The sequence below is a fragment of the Paroedura picta genome, chromosome 8 (genome assembly GCF_049243985.1).
Source record: "Paroedura picta isolate Pp20150507F chromosome 8, Ppicta_v3.0, whole genome shotgun sequence".
NCBI lineage: Eukaryota > Metazoa > Chordata > Lepidosauria > Squamata > Gekkonidae > Paroedura > Paroedura picta.
Genome location: NC_135376.1, coordinates 12,464,518 through 12,485,742, shown reverse-complemented (window position 1 = coordinate 12,485,742; position 21,225 = coordinate 12,464,518). Strand labels below are relative to the sequence as shown.

Here is a 21,225-nt window from a genome sequence, read left to right as displayed (position 1 = left end):
AATAAAAAAGAGGCAGCATTCTTTTCTGGAGAGATATTATAGCAAGTGTTTTAAATGCCCACCGACTTGTACAAACGCTTCCTAACGCATTGTGTCAGGGTCTGCGGGTAACCATGGCACATTCTGGGACTTTGAGGATATTTGGCACTGGGAGATGAAAATTCCACCCGACAATCAATACAAGCCAAGTGCTTAGTTGTTCCTTCTTGATTAAGCATCTTATTGATGTTGTGCAGCTGACTCTTCCTGTAAAAATCATCTCTGCTTCCAAGGCAATTTATTACTCAGACATGTGATATTTACACATCTTTGAATTTCAGAGATTTAAAATGGCTTTCCAGAATTAAGCTCCATTAATGCCCTGTCTGTATTTTTTAAAGTTTAATCCGTGCCTAACAGAAATAATAACATAGGTAACTTGGAAGCGCTCCTAAAGATTATATTTCTGTTCCATGTTTTTCCATTGCTTCCTCTTAACAAAAAACATGATTATATATGCATCTTAGAATGCCTTTTCTTTGATTTTGGCCTAGCATTTCAAATTTCAAACCACTATGGTTGGGTCAAAAAAAGAAAGATCATTTCAGTGATATTCTGCCTGCCTCATCCTTGAGTGCCAATAAGAACTTTAATTGTTGAAACCAAACTTTGCTGTCCAGATGGAAAATTCAGCAGGAGTAGGAAAGCGGGAAGATAAAAATACAGTCTGATTCTTAAATAAACATACACGATGGGACTTTGTTTCTCGTCAAGTTCTTTGTAGGCACCACTCACAGTGCTAACAGAATGAAGCTGAAATGCTACTGGAAATTCAGTCTCATCAAAGATAACTTTAAACTAGGCTTTCTCAACCAGGGTTTTGTGAAACCCTGGAGCTTCTTGACAGCCCTCGAAGGGTCTCCTGAATGTGTGGGAGCGCTCTGTGCCAGCCACACTGCTCTTGCCAATTGGGTGACCTTGGGCTCATCACAGCCCTGATAGTGCAGTTCTGACTGAGCAGTGATATCAGGGCTCTCTCAGCCTCACCCACCTCACAGGGTGCCTGTTGTGGGGAGAGGAAGAGAAGGTGAATGTAAGCCGCTTTTAGACTCTACAGGTAGAGAAAAGCGGCATATAAGAACCAACTCTTCTTCTTCATTGGGTTACAAATCATATAGGGCTTAGCACTAAATGTGCCAAAATTCTGGCACAATTCAGCTACAGTAGGCTTTTTCAACCAGGGTTTCGTGACAGCCCTGGAAGGGTAATAATTTCAGATGTGGAGCTCACAATCAAAACACATAGTAAAGAACTGCCATTCTGTCCAGGGCCAAGACTCAATCCTGATTATGCATCCTAACGTGTAAACCAAAAGCAAGTGATTTGGTTTACACATGAGGATGCACACTTGGGATTGGACTTTAGCTCTGAGACTGCATGTGCATATTGCATGTACAATATTGCACAGGTTTAATGTTACTTCTAATTTCCACTTAATGCGCAATTAATAATAATGTGCACTCAATAAGTATTTGTATTTTAATTTAAATATAAGTTTGTTGCTCAACCTTTGGCTTCCTGACTTGTTTTCTCAGGTTGGGATTTTGTCCTCTTTTTTTGTTTTTCATCAGCCCTATTCAGAGAGTCAGGCTCTAATAACTGTGTGGTCCTATTCTCCATAATTGTGCATCCTCTTGAGTTAAACTCCATCGTCCTATGGCATGGGACCAAGCCCTATGAAGATAGGTTGAGGGACTTGGGAATGTTCAGCCTGGAGAAAAGGAGGTTGAGAGGGGACATGATAGCCCTCTTTAAGTATTTGAAAAGTTGTCACTTGGAGGAGGGCAGGATGCTGTTTCCGTTGGTTGCAGAGGAGAGGACACGCAGTAATGGGTTTAGACTTCAAGTACAACGATATAGGCTAGATATCAGGAAAAAAAAATTCACAGTCAGAGTAGTTCAGCAGTGGAATAGGCTGCCTAAGGAGGTGGTGAGCTCCCCCTCACTGGCAGTCTTCAGGCAAAGGTTGGATACACACTTTTCTTGGATGCTTTAGGATGCTTAGGGCTGATCCTGCGTTGAGCAGGGGGTTGGACTAGATGGCCTGTATGGCCCCTTCCAACTCTATGATTCTATGATTCATGCAAACAGCAGCTGAAACTACACTTCCAACGGTTGTGGTATGTGAAACAGCAGGCTGTTCACTGGATGGCGTCTTCATGCTCATGCACTGCCTCGGTGCTCATCCACATCCCCATGGACATGAGCGACAAACCAAACGCACCCTGTTCCGGCCTAAAGATTTCACTTTGAAAGATCTTAGGGAGGAAGCTGAACTCTGAACAGTGCCAGTGTGCTAAAGAACCACACAAATAAGATTTCAACAGCACACCCCCACCCTCAAAGTTCCAAATGAGCAAGCTGGGATCATCAAATAGTCAGATGAAGGGACCATGTAGAACAGGGGTGGGCAAACTGTGACCCTCCAGATGTCCATGGACTACAATTCCATGGACATCTGGACGACCACAGTTTGCCCATCTCTGATGTAAAATATAGAATATGGAGGGCATCGTCCAGTAAGATACTAGACAGGAATTCCAAATATGTCTGATCCTCAGTTGACGTATTTGGGATTCCCCGCCAAGTAAAATCTTCTAGTTCCCTCTCCATGGAACGGGGTGCCTCAAGAAGTGACAGGAATCTCTTGAGATTTTTAGGTGATGCTGCAAGGCCATGCTGTTTTCCAGGGTGAATAGACTGCAGGCATCTTTCAGGAGGGAAGGGGGTTTGGGGGGATTGTTCTTTACGTTTTAAATTTGTCATTCGGAAGCTGCGTTGAGCCATGATGGAAGGTAGGAAATAAATATTTAAACACATAAATAAATAAAAATAACCAAGGCTGATTTCAGGAACTGGCTGCTGAGCTTCCGAGAGGTTTTTTGCATTTTTTGTTGCACGTTTTCCCTATCATGGTCACCAACAAAAGCTGTCTGTGACTCTCTGATGGCTGCAGAAATTGTTTTCAGCACCATGGCAAGCGATCCTCCACTTACTAACACAGGCTAGCACAGGGGTTCTCACCTTCCCTTTAATACGATTCCTCATGTCGTGGTGACCCCCAACTATTAAATTATGCAAGTGTTTTTTTTTCACAGAATTAAACCAAAAACTGACCAATGGCGTGAAGGTCCATTGTTCATGATTGTATATGAATTGGGTTTTTCCCCCCGGGGGTTTCTCAGTTCAGTTCTGCCTCGTGTCCCACCATGCCGATTTCGCTCTTTTCTGCTGCTCCAGACAGACGAATGCTCTATCTCGATCTACCCCACAAGGCTGTTGTGTGGATGGCGACCCCCTCCGGCCAAGCTGCTCACCCTGCCACGACCCCTGTGAAAGGGTCTTTTGACCCCCAAAGGGGTCCCGACCCCCAGGTTGAGAGTTACTGAGCTAGCGGGTTAGCATCAGCTCTCGGAAGCTAAGCTGGGTTGGCTCTGGTCAGTATTTGGATTGCCCCAGGGTCTTGAAGCAGAATCAGGGCATGGTAAACCACCTCTCACCTCGAAAACTGTAGGGTCCATAGTTGGCTGTGATTTGACAATACAACGTAACACACACACACACACACACACACACACACGCACACACTCTGATGTGTCCAAATCTGCATAGACCAGTCCTACAATGCTATATTGAGCTGAGCAGGCTAAATTTAAAATCCACACAGGACACCTTCATTATAGTATTTCAGAGAGGGTAAACAAACGCTGCACAGAAATCCTGATACTTCAGGCTGGCCTGATCATTTCAGGGCTTGGAAGCTGGTTGGGACATTCATGGGAAACCACCAAGGAAGATCACACTTGCCATGCAACCAACAGCTCTGCCTGCCAAATAACATCTTCTAGAGCAGGGGTAGTCAACCTGTGTTCCTCCAGATGTTCATGGACTACAATTCCCATGACCCCCTGCCAGCAAACCCTGGCAGGGGATCATGGGAATTGTAGCCCATGGACATCTGGAGGACCACAGGTTGACTACCCCTGCTCTAGAGACCATGGCAGTTCCCTCTCTTGCCCTGGGAAGCCCACGAGGTGCAAATTATTGGGGTCACCATGAGTTCAATGCAACTCGATGCCATGCTTTTACCCCTTTAAACAGACCATACAAAATTCTGCCTCATTGACCTTGGGCTGGTCACAGTTCTCTCAGAAGTCCCTTAGCCTCACCTCCATCCCAAGGTGCCTGTGGTGGAGAGAGGAAGGGAAGGAAATTGTCAGCTGCTTTGAGACACATGGGGCCTGCTGAGTCCTCTTGGCCAGTCACGGTCCTCTCAGGACTCTGTCAGCCCCACCTGCCTCACAAGGTGCCTGTTATAGGAAGAGGAATGGAAGGCAACTGTCAGCTGCTTTGAGGCACATGGGGTCTGCTGGGTGACCTTCACAGTTCTCTCAGAACTCTCTCAATCCCATCTGCCTCACATGGTCCCTGGGAGAGAAGGGGCTGTGAATGTAAGCTGCTTTGAGACTCTTCTATTTTTTCTTTCTAAAGGATGCAGCAGGCAGAAGGCCTGTGAGATTCTTTCCTCCTGTGAGAATGCAGCCCATCCTTTTAATCACCTAAGCAGCCACTGGGATTGGCATGGCAACCCAAACAATGGTTGATACCTTACAAGAAGGAGGAATCTCATGAGAGTTTGGACAACCTCCTAAGATTTTAACAGCATAAATAGGAATGGGCTTGGAGGCTGAGCTACAATATTTGCTTCATTTGTACTCGAGTTTCAACCCCAGGGGTACACAGAGTCCCCATCTCTGTTTTATCCTCACAACAATCCTGCAAAGTAGGTTTGTCTGAGAGTGTGCAAGTGGCCCAGTCATCTAGCAAGTGTCCTTCTCAATGCAGTCCTTCTCAACCAGTGTTTTGTGAAACCCTGGGGTTTCTCACCCATTCAGGAAGGGTTTCCTGAATGGGTGAGAGTGACTTCATTTTTAATATTTTTTTTAATGGCCATGTCAATGCACACACCTCTCCCCAAATAGCTAGTGATGGGCCTGGAGTACGTGGGAAAGGGCAGGACCCCGGGTGGGTGTGTCCACAGCTATGCTTGCCAACCATATTTTTGCCACTTCTGGGGTTTCTCGAAGCCTGAAGAACATTTCAGGGGTTTCTCAACAGTAAAAATGTTGACAAAGGCTGTTATAATGTGTCATTGTTTGCACTGGCTAGGAGGAAAATTTGGGCCAAATTTACCCCATCAGAGAGTTACCTTTAACATTTTAGTGCTTATTATGTACTGGGATTTTACTTATTTTCCATACCTTTATTTATACTGTTTTCCTGTTTTAAAAGCTATGAATTCAGCTGTATATACTTCTGGGTGGATTCTATGGCATCATTTCCTGCTGAGGCCCCGGTCCGCCCCAGGGCCCCTTCCCCAGTTTCCCAGTCCGGATCTGGCAACCCGAAGCAAACCCGCTCCCCAATGGCTGTGACACTGTGTACTTCTTTCATTTTTATTCACATCTTGTGCTTCCTAAGGTTCTTCCCACCCAACTTTCCCCCCAAATCCCTCAGTGGTTGATTCGGATCTTTCCCCAGCAGGAACACCTTACGATCATGCTTGGAGCAAGACTTTGGATTTTAACAAGTAAAGAAGCACGTTTTTAATACATCTAAACGGATAAGTGATTAAGCTTTTCTAAAACAATCAGAAAAGACCCCGCCCATCAAACAGTCTTGACAGGAAATAGTTACAGACGTGTTACATTTATACACTGTTTACATTTCCAAAGATTTATTTAAATGGCAACTCTTTAAATGGCAATTCTTCAAGGCAGACTCATTGGTTTACCATAGAGTTTAAAGGGGAGACCTGGAGTGACAGCATGTGCCCGCTGACTGAGCTCCTGCCCCAGATATCACCCTCAAATTTCCTAAGCCTCAGTGGGCAACTCTGGGTCAGCCTTTCTCAACTTTTTGACCATTGAGAAACTCCTGAAACATTTTCCAGGCTTTGAGAAATCCCAGAAGTGGTGCGATTGTGCAGAATATGGTTGGGAAGCAGAGCTGTGGACACACCCACCTCAGGCCCCTCCCCTTCCCACCCCCTCCAGACCCACCATTGGCCATTTTGGAAGGGGGGGGTCCAGGTCAACATGACCATATATGGTCATCTCACCCAAAAAAAGTTTAACAATGTTTAAAAATATATACATAAACATATACATATACATATATATAAAACAATTCCCACCCGTTCAGGAAACCCTTCCAGTGGTGTCAGGGAACGCTGGCTGAGGAATGCTCTGATGACTGCAGTTTAGGTGCAAATCCAGGTTTGCCCAAGTGGTTTGTTTTGATGGGAGGAGATTTTAACCCACACTTTGCCTCTTGTGTCCTGCAACTTACAGTCCACTAAATTATTCTCCCCCCCCCAAAAAAAATCTGCTGCAAATACAATTTGCTCCTTTGCCGGTGACTTAAGGGCTGCAGCTTTTCAATTAATTCCTAGCTTTTAAGTCCAGCGTGTAATGCCTTAAAGAAAAAAAAAAGAAAAGAAAAGTGCACATACAGGTAGCAGGAAAGAAACCTGCCGATTCTAATTCTCCCGTCCTGGTGCCATTAAAGTTTATTCTTCTATCCAGAGACAGGTCTAATTAAGAAGGCAGAACAGCCACCTTATAGCGACTCCTGTAAGCAGACGGCTGTCTTGAAAGGAGAATAAAGCCGGCAGGAGGGGGGTGACGGGAAAGGGGGAGAGATGGGGGAGGAAAGAAAAGTGGGATACCTTGTAGTTCGCCTCTTGGCCACTAGGGGTATCTTTGTACCATTTTTCATCTCGCCGCGATTTGGAGTGGAAACCTATAATAGGGGAAAACCAAGGTTCTCGGCGTCCCCCCCCCCCCCCCTTTAGCGAGCAGTGCATCTAGGAGCCAAAAAAAGAGGATTTTTTTTTTTAACTAGACACATACAGATACAACCGCCTCTTCCGTCGCCGTGTGCCGTGGAAATCACACAACTGGACAGCCAGCAAACGGGATTCATCTGGAGGGCAATTTCAAGTCGAGATAAATCTATTGGATTAGGAGGATTATCTGATTGCGGCTGAAAAGAAGTACCGTTTGATCATTTCTCGTTCTTGCCTGATGGTCGGATTTCAATGGAGGTGACGGCGGCGGCGGCGGCTCGGATCGGCGGCTGCTGTTGAATTCCGGATGGGGATTTTTTTTCTCTCCCCCCCCCCCTCTCCCTCTCGTAGGTTTGGGAAGCGCAGGGGGCAATTTTTTTTAGATCAATCAATGCAATTCGGAAGCGTCCCGGGAATGATTTAAGAGGCTCGAGGGTTACAGCGGCTTTTTGAACAAGAGGAACGCCTGGAATCCGGCGAATTTCGGTTTTAGCGGCGGACTTGCCTTTTTTTAAAATTAATTAATTTTTTTTAACGGAGTCGTTGCGAACTGGTAAATACTTTGATTCTCCCTCCCCCGCCCTCCTTTCCCCTCCCGCCGTGTGAACAGGGCTTCTTTTGCAAGGGTGCGGAAGGAAGAGGCGCCCCTTCTCGTCTAGGGAAGGAGGAATCTTGGAGGGGGGGGCAGCCCCTGCTTTCTCGTAGAAAGGGAGGGAGGAGGCTCCGATGTAAGGATCGCGGCCGTGCGGGTTGGCGGGGGAGGCTGAGCCTGCGAGGTGGGTCCGCCGATCGGAACAGCGGAGGGGCCGAGGAGGGAGGGAGGTGTGTGTGTGTGTGTGTGTGTGGGGAGCGGGTGGGAACAGCTGCCCTCCGGTCAGAGCTTGTGACTTGCAAAACCCTGGCCGTGCTGCGCGGGGACCGGAGCGGAGGGCGGCTGGCTGACTGACTGACTGGCTGGCTGGGGGGGGGGGGGGGTCGAGGGGAACCTCCGCTCTCCCGCAACTTTGCGTGGGGGGGAGGGAGGGGGGCGGTCGCCTTCCTTACCATCCATCCCATCCCTCCCTCCTTGCCTCCCGCCCCCGCTTGCCAACTGCTTTCGGTGCGAGCTCGCCTGCGTCTGAAATGGACTAGACGCGAGAGGCAGGCGGGTGGGTGGGGGGCTCGCCCGGGCTCCCTTGCTGCTTGGGAAAGCTTGACAGGGGCTGGAGCGGCGAGGGAGGAGGGAGCTGAAGACAGCTGAAGACATCGACCCCCCCCATCCACCCCCCGCTTTTGGATGGAGGGAGGCTGACATGGGCAGCCCAGCTGGATGTGCGCCGCGGAAAGGCGGGCAGCTCCTGCGGCGGCCGGTCGGTCGGCCGGCCTTCCAGCGGGCGGCTCTCCTTGGTGCAGAGGCAGCTAACTTTGCTGCCAGCCAAACCGCGGCCGCAGCCGGGCGGGGACGGCGGCTCCGGGGGGGGGGGGGAGGCCCGTCCTTAGAAGGCGCGCGCGCGCCTGTGGGTGCATGCATGTATGCATGCATCCATCCATTGACGCATGCACGCATGCATGGCCGGGCCGCCGTCCTTTGGGAGCCCTCCCTGGCCCGGTCGGTGGCAGTTTTGGCTCTCGACCCCACGCGCAAGGAGAGGTCTCTTCCTAGCCCCCCACTCCCAAGACATGCTTTCCGTTCGCTTCTGTGGGAGAAGGAGGCACTCGGTAACATTGCCGGAGGGCGCGGGCATGCATGTGCGCGAATAAGGCTCCCAGCCCGTGGCCTGGCCCGGTTTGCCCCATCTATTGAGCACCGGCTCCGCCCCCCTCCAGAGCCCGCCCCTTCATCTGCATAGGCTCGTCCTGGGCTCTTTCCCCTGGACGCGAAGTGGCTTCCTGATCGAGGGAAGAGGTTTACTCCCGCACCCCAATTCCCCAGGCACGGTGCCAGAAGTGGCTCCTTGATGAATCAGCCCCAAATGCCTTGCTTTGAAAGCCCATGTAAGACTCTGTTGGGTGCACGGGATAAAATCACAGTGCTCTTGGTGCCAGTGGAGTGGAAGGATCAGGGAGGGCTGTGTGAGTGTGTTGTTCCTAAGTATACCTAGGCTGTGGTGGGGAGCTGCTGAAAGGCCGTGGAAAGCAAAGGGAGACTGCTCAGAGGTTATGTGCGCATGGGGAGACTGCATGCTTGATCTTCCTTAGCAGAATAATTAGGAGGGGGAAACTGACAGACGGCCAGGGAGTCAAGGGAAAGAGCAACAGGTCAAAAAAGACCCAGAAGGAATGCTAATAGTCCTGCCAATTGGAGGCGTGGGAATTCTGGGGCCAGCACCTGAAAATCCTAATTGTGGCGAGACGTTCTCTGCTTTTGATCTCCGTGCCCTCAGTTATAAGACTGGCCTGCTAAAAGACAGGAGGGCAGGTGGGCTTCATTATCTTCCTAGTTATTAGTGGGACTTTGGAAAGGAAGGTTTCCTTGCAAATCGGTGAGGCTTTAAATAAGGAGTGGAAATTTCAGTCATGTACATAGCAAAAGGAGGGGGCGGGGGTCTGAGACTTAAATAAGATGTGCAGGCACATGGACACATGTCCCTTAGAATGTAGCACTGAGTTAAGGTGGATAGACTTGGACTGTAAAACTGTGATTTTATGTGTGCCTACTTGGGAGCAAGTCCCACTTAAATCTGTAGCAGTCTTTTCAAAGTTAGTATGCCTAGGATGGGGCCTCATAGCTATTGAGCATCCTTGCTTATACAGCAAGCCTTTAGAACAGGGGTAGTCAACCTATGGTCCTCCAGACGTCCATGGATTACAATTCCCATGAGCCCCTGCCAGCAAATGCTGGCAGGGGCTCATGGGAATTGTAGTCCATGGACATCTGGAGGACCACAGGTTGACTACCCCTGCTTTAGAAGCTTCCTCTCAAATTCCCGGAGAAAAAGAAACAAACCTCTTATAACAGGGGTTTCCAAGGTGTGGCTCTCCAGATGGTTATGGACCACAATTACCATGAGCCCCTGCTAGGAGTCATGGTAATCATAGTCCATGGACATCTAAAGAGCCACATTTTGGCCACCGATGCTCTTTAAGTATGTGTCTTGTTGCTTTGTCATACAACTCTGCATTTTAGATTACTAGCACTCTGCTATGCTATAAATAGGGTCATGGAAACTTTTTTTTTTAAATGTGTCATTTTACATTGGTAACGTAAGTTAGTGCTTAATACTGTTTCTTTTCATGGGTTATTGTTCCAGAATCTCATCTTGCTTCACTGAAGAAAAATCAATTTTTCAGAAGGTTTAATTAAAATTAGTCGGATTGCTTAATATTAATTGACTTTTAATTAAAAGCTAGAAGTTACCTTAGAATCTTGAGGAAGGGCATTATCTCCATTCATTTTAAGGGTGCATATGGTTGTAGAGCAATTAAGTTAAAATGATTTATTTAAACAGCTCATTTAAAGAAAACGCACACACTGTGGGATCCTTCCTGCTACACCGAATGTCGTCTTAAAAAACCACCACTAACCCCTTTTTAGACCTTTTGGAGGTGGGGGGGAGGATATTTTACTTTGACATTTTTTAAAATTAAAAAGAAACGGGCTTACACGAGAGTCTTGGCTTTAAAGATGCCTCCCATGCCACAAATCCTTGTTTGCCATCACGATCGGACAAAAAGCTTTAACCTCTTTTGAGAACATGCATGGTGCTGAGAGTCAACCCTGGCCTCTTGCATCCAGCGAATGTTTTCCAAGGCAATGCCACCCTGTTGGGATTTTGGTTTTGTTTTGCATTTATACAGCTGCCTGTTCCCTGTAAACAAATGCAGGTAATTCATACTAGAAAACATTTATTCGCGAACAGATTGTAGGCCACATTCCGAGCTTTTTGAACATCTGGCTGCTTGATAATTGTAGCTAGATTGGTCAACAGTACGGAATGGTGGAGAATGGGGATCTAGCCTTGGCAGGACTGTGGGTTTGCTGGGTTTTTATCGAGAGAACGTTAAACATTTGGGCTGCTTTGACAATTGGATGTCAAAGCAACCGCACAGCTTATATTTAAGTTTGATGATGGAAGAAAAGAACCGTTCTGAGAGCCTATCAAATGCAAATGCCCCTCCAAATTTCACTTTCAGGGTTACAGCCATGTCACGTAACTCAGACTAATTTTCATTCACCTATTTGGTCTGTTCTCACTTGAGTCACCACTTCCAATTACGGTGCCTAGGATTAAGCTAGATCAGGGTTTTGTGAAACCCAGGGGATTCTTGAATGAGTGGAAGTTAACTTTTCATATTTAATAAATGGTTAAACATTTATCAGGTTACATGACCATCTATGGTCCATCTATGGTCATGTCCGTCCCCCCCCCTCCAGCCAATGATGGGTTTGGAGAGGGTGGGAGCAGGAAGGGCCGTGGGTAGGCATGTCCACTGCTCTACTTCCCAACCATATTTTGCAGGATCGTGCCACGCCTGATGTTTCCTATAGCGGCGTATCCTGAAGAATGTTTCAGGGGGTTCTCACTGGTAAAAATGTTGAGAAAGGCACTAGTTTCTCTTGTGTCTGGTGCATAATGTGAATGATGGGAGATCATTGACTTATGTACATTTTGTATAGTCCGCCTTTCTCGTTTGGGCTCAAGGAGTGAGTCAAGATGATGGGGCGAGACATCAAGAAGCAGTGCAACAGGATCAGCATTGTAAAACCAGCTAGAAGTCTAAAAATAAAACAGTTGTATTCACATTAAATAATGCAGAACTGAATAGCAGGTTCCTAGTTTCAAGAAGGTTTACGACAAAGGATAGGCCATGGTCACTAACGATTTCCCTAAGGAACTTTGTGAATCATTTAGCACAGTGCAAGTCTATGGCTGGTGTAGAACAACCCTCGGGAATAATTCAGTTGTGCCTAGTTTGCAGAAAGCGTGGGTGTCTTCCTGACCTCCTTGTGCAGGCTGTTCCGGAAGGTGTGGGCCACAACAGAGAAGGCATGTGCATGGGCAATTGTTGGTTTTGTCCATTTTGCAGGTTGGCATCTGCAGAAGAAGCTGCTCCAATGAGTGAAGCTTCAGGGAAGTCACAGTAGGCAGGAGGGTAGACTCTCCCCACGGACATTTTTCCTTGCAACTGGCTTTCTTCTGCACTTGGATCCTGTTGGGGTGGTTGTACTAGCAAAAACTGACAGAAGAAGAAGAGTTGGTTCTTATATGCCACTTTTCTCTACCCGAAGGAGTCTCAAAGTGGCTTACAGTTGCCTTCCCTTTCCTCTCCCCACAACAGATACCCTGTGGGGTAGGTGAGGCTGAGAGAGCCCTGATATTACTGAAGAAGAAGAGTTGGTTCTTTATAGCTGCTTTTCTCTACCAGAAGGAGTCACAAAGCAGCTTACATTTGCCTTCCCTTTCCTCTCCCCACAACAGACACCCTGTGAGGGAGGTGAGGCTGAGAGAGCCCTGATATCACTGCTCAGTCAGGACAGCTTTGTCAGTGCTGTGACTAGCCCAAGTTTATCCAGCTGGCTGCATGTGGAGGAGTGCGGAATCAAACCCAGCTTGCCAGATTAGAAGTCCGCACTCCTAACCACTACACCAAGCAGGAGTACCACCTGGCCACCAGGGCAGAATGGGGTTAGGGTTGGCAAATCCAGGCTGGGAAAATCATGGAGAGGGATGGAGCCTGGGGAGGACAGGGACCTCAGTGGGGAACAACGCCCATAGTGTCCACCCTCCAGAGCATCCATTGTCTCCAGGGGAGCTGATCTTCCAGATTCCCAAATCCCACCTGGAGGCTGGCACCCCTGGGAGTTAAGTCTATAGTTCCTCCCTTGTGAAAGGCCACCCCTTCTAGATTACCCTTGGAAAGGAAGCATTGGATCTTGGGCTTTGAAGGCAGCCAGACGCTGCACTTCTGTTGGGTGCCAGCAGGGGTGCCCAAAGACCTTTATTTCTCTCCAGCATGCCCAAAGCTATTAATTGCAGAGAAGACAAAGTTGGGAAAAGCTGAAGGCAGTAAGAAAAAGGAAAGACCCAACATGATGTGCGTTGACTCAACAAGTCACGGCTTTCATTTTGCAAGAACTGGGAGGTTAGCGATAGAACATTCATGGTGTGGGAAAGTGGGGTCAAGTCCCAGCCGGCTTATAGCGGCCCTGTAGGGATTTCAAGGCAAGAGACAGACAGAGGTGGTTTTACGTTGCCTGCCTCTGTGTAGCAACCTTGGACCTCCTGGGTGCTCCCATTCAATCCTATGCTGGCCTGTCCCTCATGAGCTTTGAAGATCTGGCGAGATTGGTCAGGTCAGGCCTGTACATTCCTAGGATTGCCATAGTTCAGAAGCAACTTGATGGCACATAATGCACAGAAGAAGTTGCCTTCTTGAAGTAAGGCAGTGTTCCATCTGGCTACCGCTCTCCATGATCCCAAGAAGAGGGAGACCACTTGAAATGCTGGCAGCTTGAGACCCTTAGAATCATAGAATCATAGAGTTGGAGGGGACCTCCTGGGTCACCTAGTCCAACCCCCTGCACTATGCAGGACACTCACACTGGGGTTGGGTGCTTTGGCGCCCGAAGCAGCCAGTCTCTTCCGGCACAGCCAGCGCCGCACTGTGGAGGAATGAGGGGAGGCGTGGCTGTCAGTTGTTGTGGGGAGCTCCACGCCTGCCCTCCAGTGCACTGACGCTTGTGCCTCCCCTCTCCTCCCCCCCTGCAGCACGGTGTTGGCTGCGCCGCGAGAGACTGGCTGCTTCAGGCACCAAAGCGCCCAACCCTACTCACAACTCTATCGCTCATCCACTGTATCCTGCCACCCCCTTGAACCTTCACAGAATCAGCCTCTCCGTCAGATGGCTATCCAGCCTCTGTTTAAAAATTTCCAAAGATGGAGAACCCACCAACTCCCGAGGAAGCCTGTTCCACTGAGAAACCACTCTAGCTGTCAGGAACTTCTTCCGGATGTTTAGACGGCATTTCTTTTGAATTAATTTCATCCCATTGGTTCTGGTCTGTCCCTCTGGGGCAAGAGAGAACAACTCTGCTCCATCCTCCATATGGCACCCTTTTAAATACTTGAAGATGGTTATCAGATCCCCTCTCAGTTGTCTCCTCTCCAGGCTAAACAGACCAAGCTCCCCCAACCTTTCCTCATACGTCTTCATCTCCAATCCCCTCACCATCTTTGTTGCACTCCTCTGGACATGCTCCAGTTTGTCTACATCAGACTAGGAGATGGCAGGGACTGAACAGGTGGTTTTCTGCATGTCAAGCAGGTGCTCTCCAGTGGTTTCTGTTTGATTCAGGTGGTGTAAGGATGGGCCAAAGAAAAGAGAGCAATTACTTCCGCACACTCATTTATGGAGCCAGCTTGCTGTGGCAGAAAGCTAACAAGTCAGAAATACGGTGCTGAGCATTGAAAGCATTATGCTTATCCTCGTCTGAAGGCCTTAATGCAGGGGTCTCGGAGCATGCAAGCTAGCAGTTGGTCACCGGCTGATACAGGGTAGCTCATAAAACCCCTTGACGACCCAGGAGACAATCTCGGAATGTTTTTTCCTAGGCTTTTCTCCCCTTTGGGGAGAAAAAAACTTTTTTTATTTCATAATAATTTTCTCTGTGCCATTGAGCTGATAGCATCTTTTCTAGTGCTCCTTTGAGTTCATGTTCCGTTTCTAGGACAGAAGATAACTTGATAACATGCGAGGGGGAAGGGAAGGTAACTCGCAATTATTTTCTTTTTCATTACTCAGAAGTAGCTCTCTTTAAAGAAACCTTTGCTGACCCTTTCCTTAATGCCTCTTTGGGTGCCACCGCAATTGATTTTGCGTGCTCTGCTCTGTCTTTTTCTTTTAAAAAAAATTGATTTCTGTACTTAATGTGGCATGCAATATGGTAGGTGGCATTTTTTAATTCCAAAGTATAGTCTCTGCATACATGACTAATGAGGTTTTATAATATGCAAGGAATGGAGAGAGCTGACAAAAAAAAAAGACGACAAAGGAGAAGAGCTTTTTTGTTTTGTTTTGTATTCCTGCTTTGTACTACCCGCAGTAGTCTCAAAGCAGCTTGCAACTGCCTTCTCTTCCTCTCCCCACATCAGACACCCTGTGAGGTAGGTGCAGCTGAGAGAGCCCTGAGAGAACTGTAACTGGCTCAAGGTCACCCAACTGGCTGCACGTGGAGGAGCAGTGGGGAATTTATCCAAATTAGAAGCCTCTCTCAAAAAGAGGCCTTTTCCCTCCTCTCCCCAAATAGCAGAACACAAGGGCATCCAGTGAAGTTGATGGACAGTAGATTCAGGACGGACAAAAGGAAATATTGCTTTACACAGGGAGTGGTTAATACAGGGGTAGTCAAACTGTGGCCCTCCAGATGTCCATGGACTACAATTCCTATGAGCCCCTGCCAGCATTCGCTGGCAGGAGCTCCTGGGAATTGTAGTCCATGGACATCTGGAGGGCTGCAATATGACTACCCCTGGGTTAATATGTGGAATTTGGCTGCCATGGGATGCAGTGATCACTACGGGAATCAACAGCTTTAAAAGGTTATTAGATAGCTTCATGGAGGGTAGACCTATCAAGAGCTACCAGCTATGGTGGCTGAAGGGATCTTCCATTAAACCATTGCATCCGGGGGTCAGGAGGCAACATAAGGGGAATTCTTCAGCCTGTGTGCTATTTTTATATACTTAACAGGACTGGCACCCAGTTAAATGTTAGTGAGTCAACTAAAATTCATATGATCAATTAAACCTGCAGAGATTAGCATGCAAATCTATGAAGAAAAAAAAGCATGCTTTAATCCCCCCCCCCAGTGGTACATGCATCATCGCCAAAAGAAGCATTCTCTTGTGGGCATGAGGACCTAGGAGAGAATGCCTCTTCTAACATGGTGCATGCCACTAAATATTTTTAATTTTTTTAGCGTGTAGCTCAGATGATCAGGGACACGTTCAAAACCGATTAAAATTTTTAATAAGTAAATTGGCTGGATTAGTGAAACATTACAGCCTTAAATTGAAATGATCTGCTGGATTTTATCTCCCTCTACTACTGAGGCTCAAAAGAGCTGGTTCACATAACGCGGACGTATAATTTATCACCGCTTTGATTACTCAAGAGCCGATGATTGAATGCATCAACTGGTTTCGTTTACAAGTATCACATTTGAACTGAATCAAACGGAAGAGGCGTGACATTCGATCTAGGCCACTGTGTTCCCCTTCTGTAGAAACACAGAATTGCGTGGTGTTGATTTGCATCGTGTTTGTAAAAACATGTAAGGGCTAACGTGCTCTTGATAGTGAAACTTAGTGAAACTTGCTCAGTTGTTGAGCAAAGTTTGTCCTCCGTTAATTTGTAGCATATCTCAGGTCTCGCAAAGAGATTTATTTTGATGGGTGTGCTGAGATTCTGCAAGGCATATTGAGTTGCAGATACACTCTGCAATATCTTCATCCATCTGATTAAGTGGGCTGTTGAGCACACTGAGAAGCCATTTAGTTTTAGTGAATTACTGCACAATTCTATGCAGAGGTACATCGCTGATTCGCAATAGAACAGAGTAAGTCTACTATGAGCTTATTTCCCCCAGCCACAAAGATGATTTCTCAGCTGTTTAGACTTAAACACAAGTGACATTTTTGTTCTAAGATCCCAGGGTCCAGAAGACACTGCTACTGTGCAGGTCTAATCATCATCATCAAAAGATATGGTTGACAACCTCCAGGTTGTACCAGGAGATTTCCTGATATTACAATTCATCTGTAGACCATAGAGATCAATTCCCCTGGAGACAATGGGTGCTTTGGAAGGTGAACTCTATGGCAATATATAGTGCTGAAATCCTGCCCCTCCCCACTCTTCCTGCATGCACTCGAAAGCTCACGCCTTGAATAAATCCTTGTTGGTCTGAAAGGTGGCATTGCATTCAAATTTTGTTGTGATTTGGAAGTAGACAGTGCTGCAAGGTGGGGAGGAGAAGGAGGAGGAGGTAATTCTATTCTAGCTGCAATCTAGGGTTGCCAGCTCTGGGTTGGGAAATACCAGGTAATTTGGGTCCTGGGGAGAGGGCAGAGTTGAAGGACCCCAATGGGGTCCAGCCTCCAAGACCACCATTTTCTCCAAGGGAACCAAATTCTGTCACTTAGAAACCAGTTCTAATTCCAGGAGATCTCCAGGCCCTACCTGGAGGCTGGCAACATGTATCATCATAGGCTTCACAGCAGACAAGAAACGGGTATGATTGGACTCCCCTGTGTGGCAGAAGAATGGGGGAGATGGAAAAACAAGCTGTAAGAGATTATTTCAGTTTGTAACCGGGGAAAAAAATAAGGTTGCATTTCCTTATCCAAAGTAAGTATGCCTGGTCTCTGAATAATGGACGTTGCTTTCCCTGCTTTGGTCCATTTGGCTGAGTTCTCAGAAGCTCTATTGATTGGCTTTCATTGGACATACATAAAATCATAGATTAATACAGTTGGAAGGGACCTCATGGGTCATCTAGTCCAACCCCCTGCACTATGCAGGACACTCACATCCCTATCGCTCATCTATTGTAACCCGCCACCCCTTTGCACAGAAAGGAAAACTCCTTACTGTATACTTGCAGTGGGCAGGCAAAAAGAAAACTGTTTAATACTGGATAAAGCAAGGGGCGGAGAGTCACGGAGACTACGGTAATATTTAATCATGGATTTGCTATGAGTGAAGTCCCAGTTCTGTTTGTAAAGGGGGGAAAAAGAGGGAGCCATGCAAATGCAGTTTAATCTTTCCTGGTAAACAGCATCGTGCCCTATTGTTTAGTACTTTACCAATTCATACGACAATCCAGCGTTTTCGGAATTCATGCCGAAGGAAAGGATTAGGTATTAAGGAAGGAGTTCTTTAAAAGCCTTAAATCAAGCCAATATGCGGCAGTTCTGGCATGGGTGTGCTGAAGAAATACATGGGTTCCTATTGGTTGGATGGCAGCATGATGTATAATGGAATTAGGATGCACTGGCAGCTAGCTGAAAAAAGAGAGAGGAAGGAAGTTATTCAAAAAGAGGGGGCCTGATCCAGTTATGAGATATGCATGGAGAAAAAGGCTTGCGTGTATACGTATACGTATGTGTATATATATGTGTGTGTGTATGTGTGTGCATGCGTGCATGTGTTTGTGTCTCATGTTAGTTGCTGGATGAGAAAGCATCACAAATACAGCTAGGAGAGCACCAAGTAAGGGTGCAGTCTATCTGCACTGGTTTGTCCACATTCACAGAGGACAGGTTAGTCAATTTCTATCGACCAAAGAGCAGATCTGTTCCACTTACACAAATACTTCCCCCCAGAGCCAGGAGTCTTCTGACATGAATTGACACCTGGGCCCATTCTGCATATGTCAGATAATGCACTTTCAGTTTGCTTCCGCAGCTGGATTTTCCTGTGCAGAACAGGATAATCTACTTCTAAAGTGCATCGAAAGCACATTGTCTAGCATGTGCATAATGGGCCCTGCATGCAAAATTTATTCAACTGATACGAAATGTGTGCATGGAAACCTTATGCAAAGAGTCTTTCCCAGGCCTCTTGACTCAGGGGAAGGATCTTTCCACTGCAGGAATGTCTCCCCAAAGCACAACAGATACACAGGATCCAGCCCTATGATGACTAAATGGATCCCCCATGCTCAGAGGCATTGTAATACTGATCCTGCGTTGAGCAGGGGGTTAGACTAGATAGCCTGAATGGCCCCTTCCAACTCTATGATTCTGTGATTCTGTGATTCTGTGACTATGTTATCAGTGGAGAGTGTGAGAATCACAGACTTCATTTGGAGAAAGAAAGCTCTTTATTGAAGAAATAATGATTAGACCATCACAGGGTCCTTACTACGACTGCAGATTCAAAACTAATGCTCCCCCCTATTCACTCAATGCCCACAGCCCTTCCCAGTGCCAATCATTTTGGGCACAAACAGACCTAGTTGACAAAGGGACAGTATTTGGCGCTCAAGGTCTTTGAGAGAGTGTTTCCTAGGTGATGTCCAGTGGAGGGGGAGGGGAAGCAGGAAAGGTGGGAATTCACACCCAAGAACTAAGGCAGGGTGGCTAGCTAAGGGATCAAAGGGGTAGCATGGAGCATAGGCACAATACACTGACGGGAGCATGCAAATGATGAGAAACAGGTTACATGGCAAAGCATCAGTCATGGTTTTGACAGGGCGGTCAACAATAAGAGGAGGTCTTGGCCACAGATCTTCCAGGGCATCAGGTTGCCCATGGTGTGAAAGAGGACTCGGAGTTAGGTTGATCATTAGTCGGGTCCAGCAGGGCTCCTCTTATCCATTCAGCTGTATCATATTCCATTTACATCCCCAGTGCAGCTTGTTACATGTCCACGGCTTGTTTCTGCACAGCTAGAACACAGGGGCAGGACGTTCGCCCAACTAGTGCCCACCGAGCCATCTTGCCACTTTCAGGCAAAGCTGCTGGGCTGAATCCCCTTCGATACCCAGCGTCAAACGACTGGTACCGAAAGGGAACGGTGTTGATTTCTTAATGACTCAGCTCCACATTCTGCACCTGCCTTTGAAGTCTGTACGCTTCCCCAATGTGCTCTGCTGTTCATAATTATCATCTCAATAATTAATGTTCTTCTGTGCATCTTGTCCGCAGCCAGGATGGGGGGAGGCGGTCTGTGGAGCTAGCCACATGGTCCCAGTTTTCAGGCCTCTTCAGTAAGAGAAAGTAATGTGTGTGTGCATGTGTCAAGTGCTAAGAAGTTGCAGCTGACTCAGGGAGACCCAGTACATTTTTCAAGGCAGGAGATGTGCAGAGGGAGTTTGCCCTTGCCTTCTTCTGCACGTTGGTCCTGGAATTCCTTGCTGGTCTCCCATCCAGATTCGAACCAGGGTCGACCCTGCTGAGCTTCTGATATATGACAAGATCAGGCCAGCCTGGATGATCCAGGGCCCATTCTGCACATGTTGGATAATGAACTTTCAATGCACTTTGGAAGTAGATTTTCCTGTTCTGCACAGGAACATCCAGCTGCAAAAGCACATTGAAAGTTCATTATCCAACATGTGCAGAATGGGCCTAGGTCAGGGAAGTCCAAATATATCTCCCCTTCCCTCATTTCCCTCTGCAAAACCCCGATGAAGGTTCTCAGCTGGCATATTCTTTTCAGCTGCTGCAGTATTTGTCTGCTGGTGTCTTCATGGTGGTCTGATGGAGACATGAAACACAGGCTGACTTGGGGAGGTGCTTCATAGGGGACAAGACAGGCTTTCAAGTACCACAAGGAGGCTGTGCTTCATGTAGCACAATGTGGTCTTGTCAAGTACCTGAACCTCAGGTCATGTAGAGGCTTCATGAAGCCTCACCTCACCTGGATAGCCCAGGCTAATCTAATCTTGTTAGGTCTTGGAAGCTAAGCAGGGTCAGCCCAGGCTACTATTTGGGTGGGCGACCCACAATCTGTCAATCGTGATGTGCAATCCTGGTTTGGATAGAAGTATAAACCAGCCACTTAGGGCAAACTACGGTGGTGGAAAATGCCATCAGTCTCAGAGTTTCCAAGGCGAGAGACAAACAGGTGGCTTCCCATTGCCTGCCCCTGTTTTCTTGGTTTATCTCCCATTTAAGTATCAGCCGTGGCAAATCTGAGATCTGATAAGATTGGGCTATCCTGGTGCATTCAGGTCAGGGTTTGTGCTAAAATGAAAGTCTCTAATGCACTCAAAGAGCAAGCCTGTGAGGAAGGAGCAAACAGGCATTGGGCTATGCTAATTCCTGTACTGCTATTCCATGGCTTGACAGACCTGGGCCTAGTCTGCACACAGAGGATAATGCACTTTCACTGTGCTTTGACAGCTGGATTTTCCTGTGCAGAACAGGAAAATCTACTTCTAATGTGCATTGAAAGTGCATTATCTATTGTGTGCAGACTTGGCCCAGAATTCAAATCCCTGCTGGGGCATAAAACTCCCTGGATGACTTTGGGCGAGTCATGCTCATCCTAAGCTCTCTTAAGGGCTCCCGTGAGGGCAAAATGGAGGACATCCAACTGGCTGCCTTGAGTTCCTTGGAAGGCAAGCAAGATAAAGGCTCCCTTGGCAGCAGATGTGAACCACCTTTCCCAGAAAGACTAAGGGTGAGACCAGGCGGTAGTTGGCGAGGTTCCACGGATCAAATGAGGGTTTCTTCAGGGAAGGCTAAACCACCTCCTCTGTAAACAGGATTATCATTTCCCAAAGGGGTTTCCTGACCCTCTTGTCGTCTCCTCTCATGAGCCATGAGGGATAGGGATCTAGGGGGCAGGTGGTTGGCCTCACCAAAGCTAGCACATCCGTTTGAGTGAGCCTCCTGAAGCTATCA

The 21,225-nt window shown here is 47.4% G+C and overlaps 1 protein-coding gene across 11 annotated transcripts in view; it reads left to right on the top strand.

The window, feature by feature from the left end:
* NLGN1 (neuroligin 1) overlaps positions 1–21,225 on the top strand; it is a 692,408-nt gene that overhangs the window by 123,133 nt on the left and 548,050 nt on the right. The window contains exon 1 of one of the 11 annotated variants that reach the window (XM_077348368.1): positions 6,935–7,442. The exons of 9 other annotated variants lie outside the window; for them this stretch is intronic. The gene's annotated coding sequence lies outside the window, so the exon portion shown is untranslated. Of the gene's footprint in view, positions 1–6,934; positions 7,443–7,643; positions 7,666–21,225 lie in introns of those variants that run through there. One more of the 11 variants, XM_077348369.1, reaches the window with a different exon arrangement.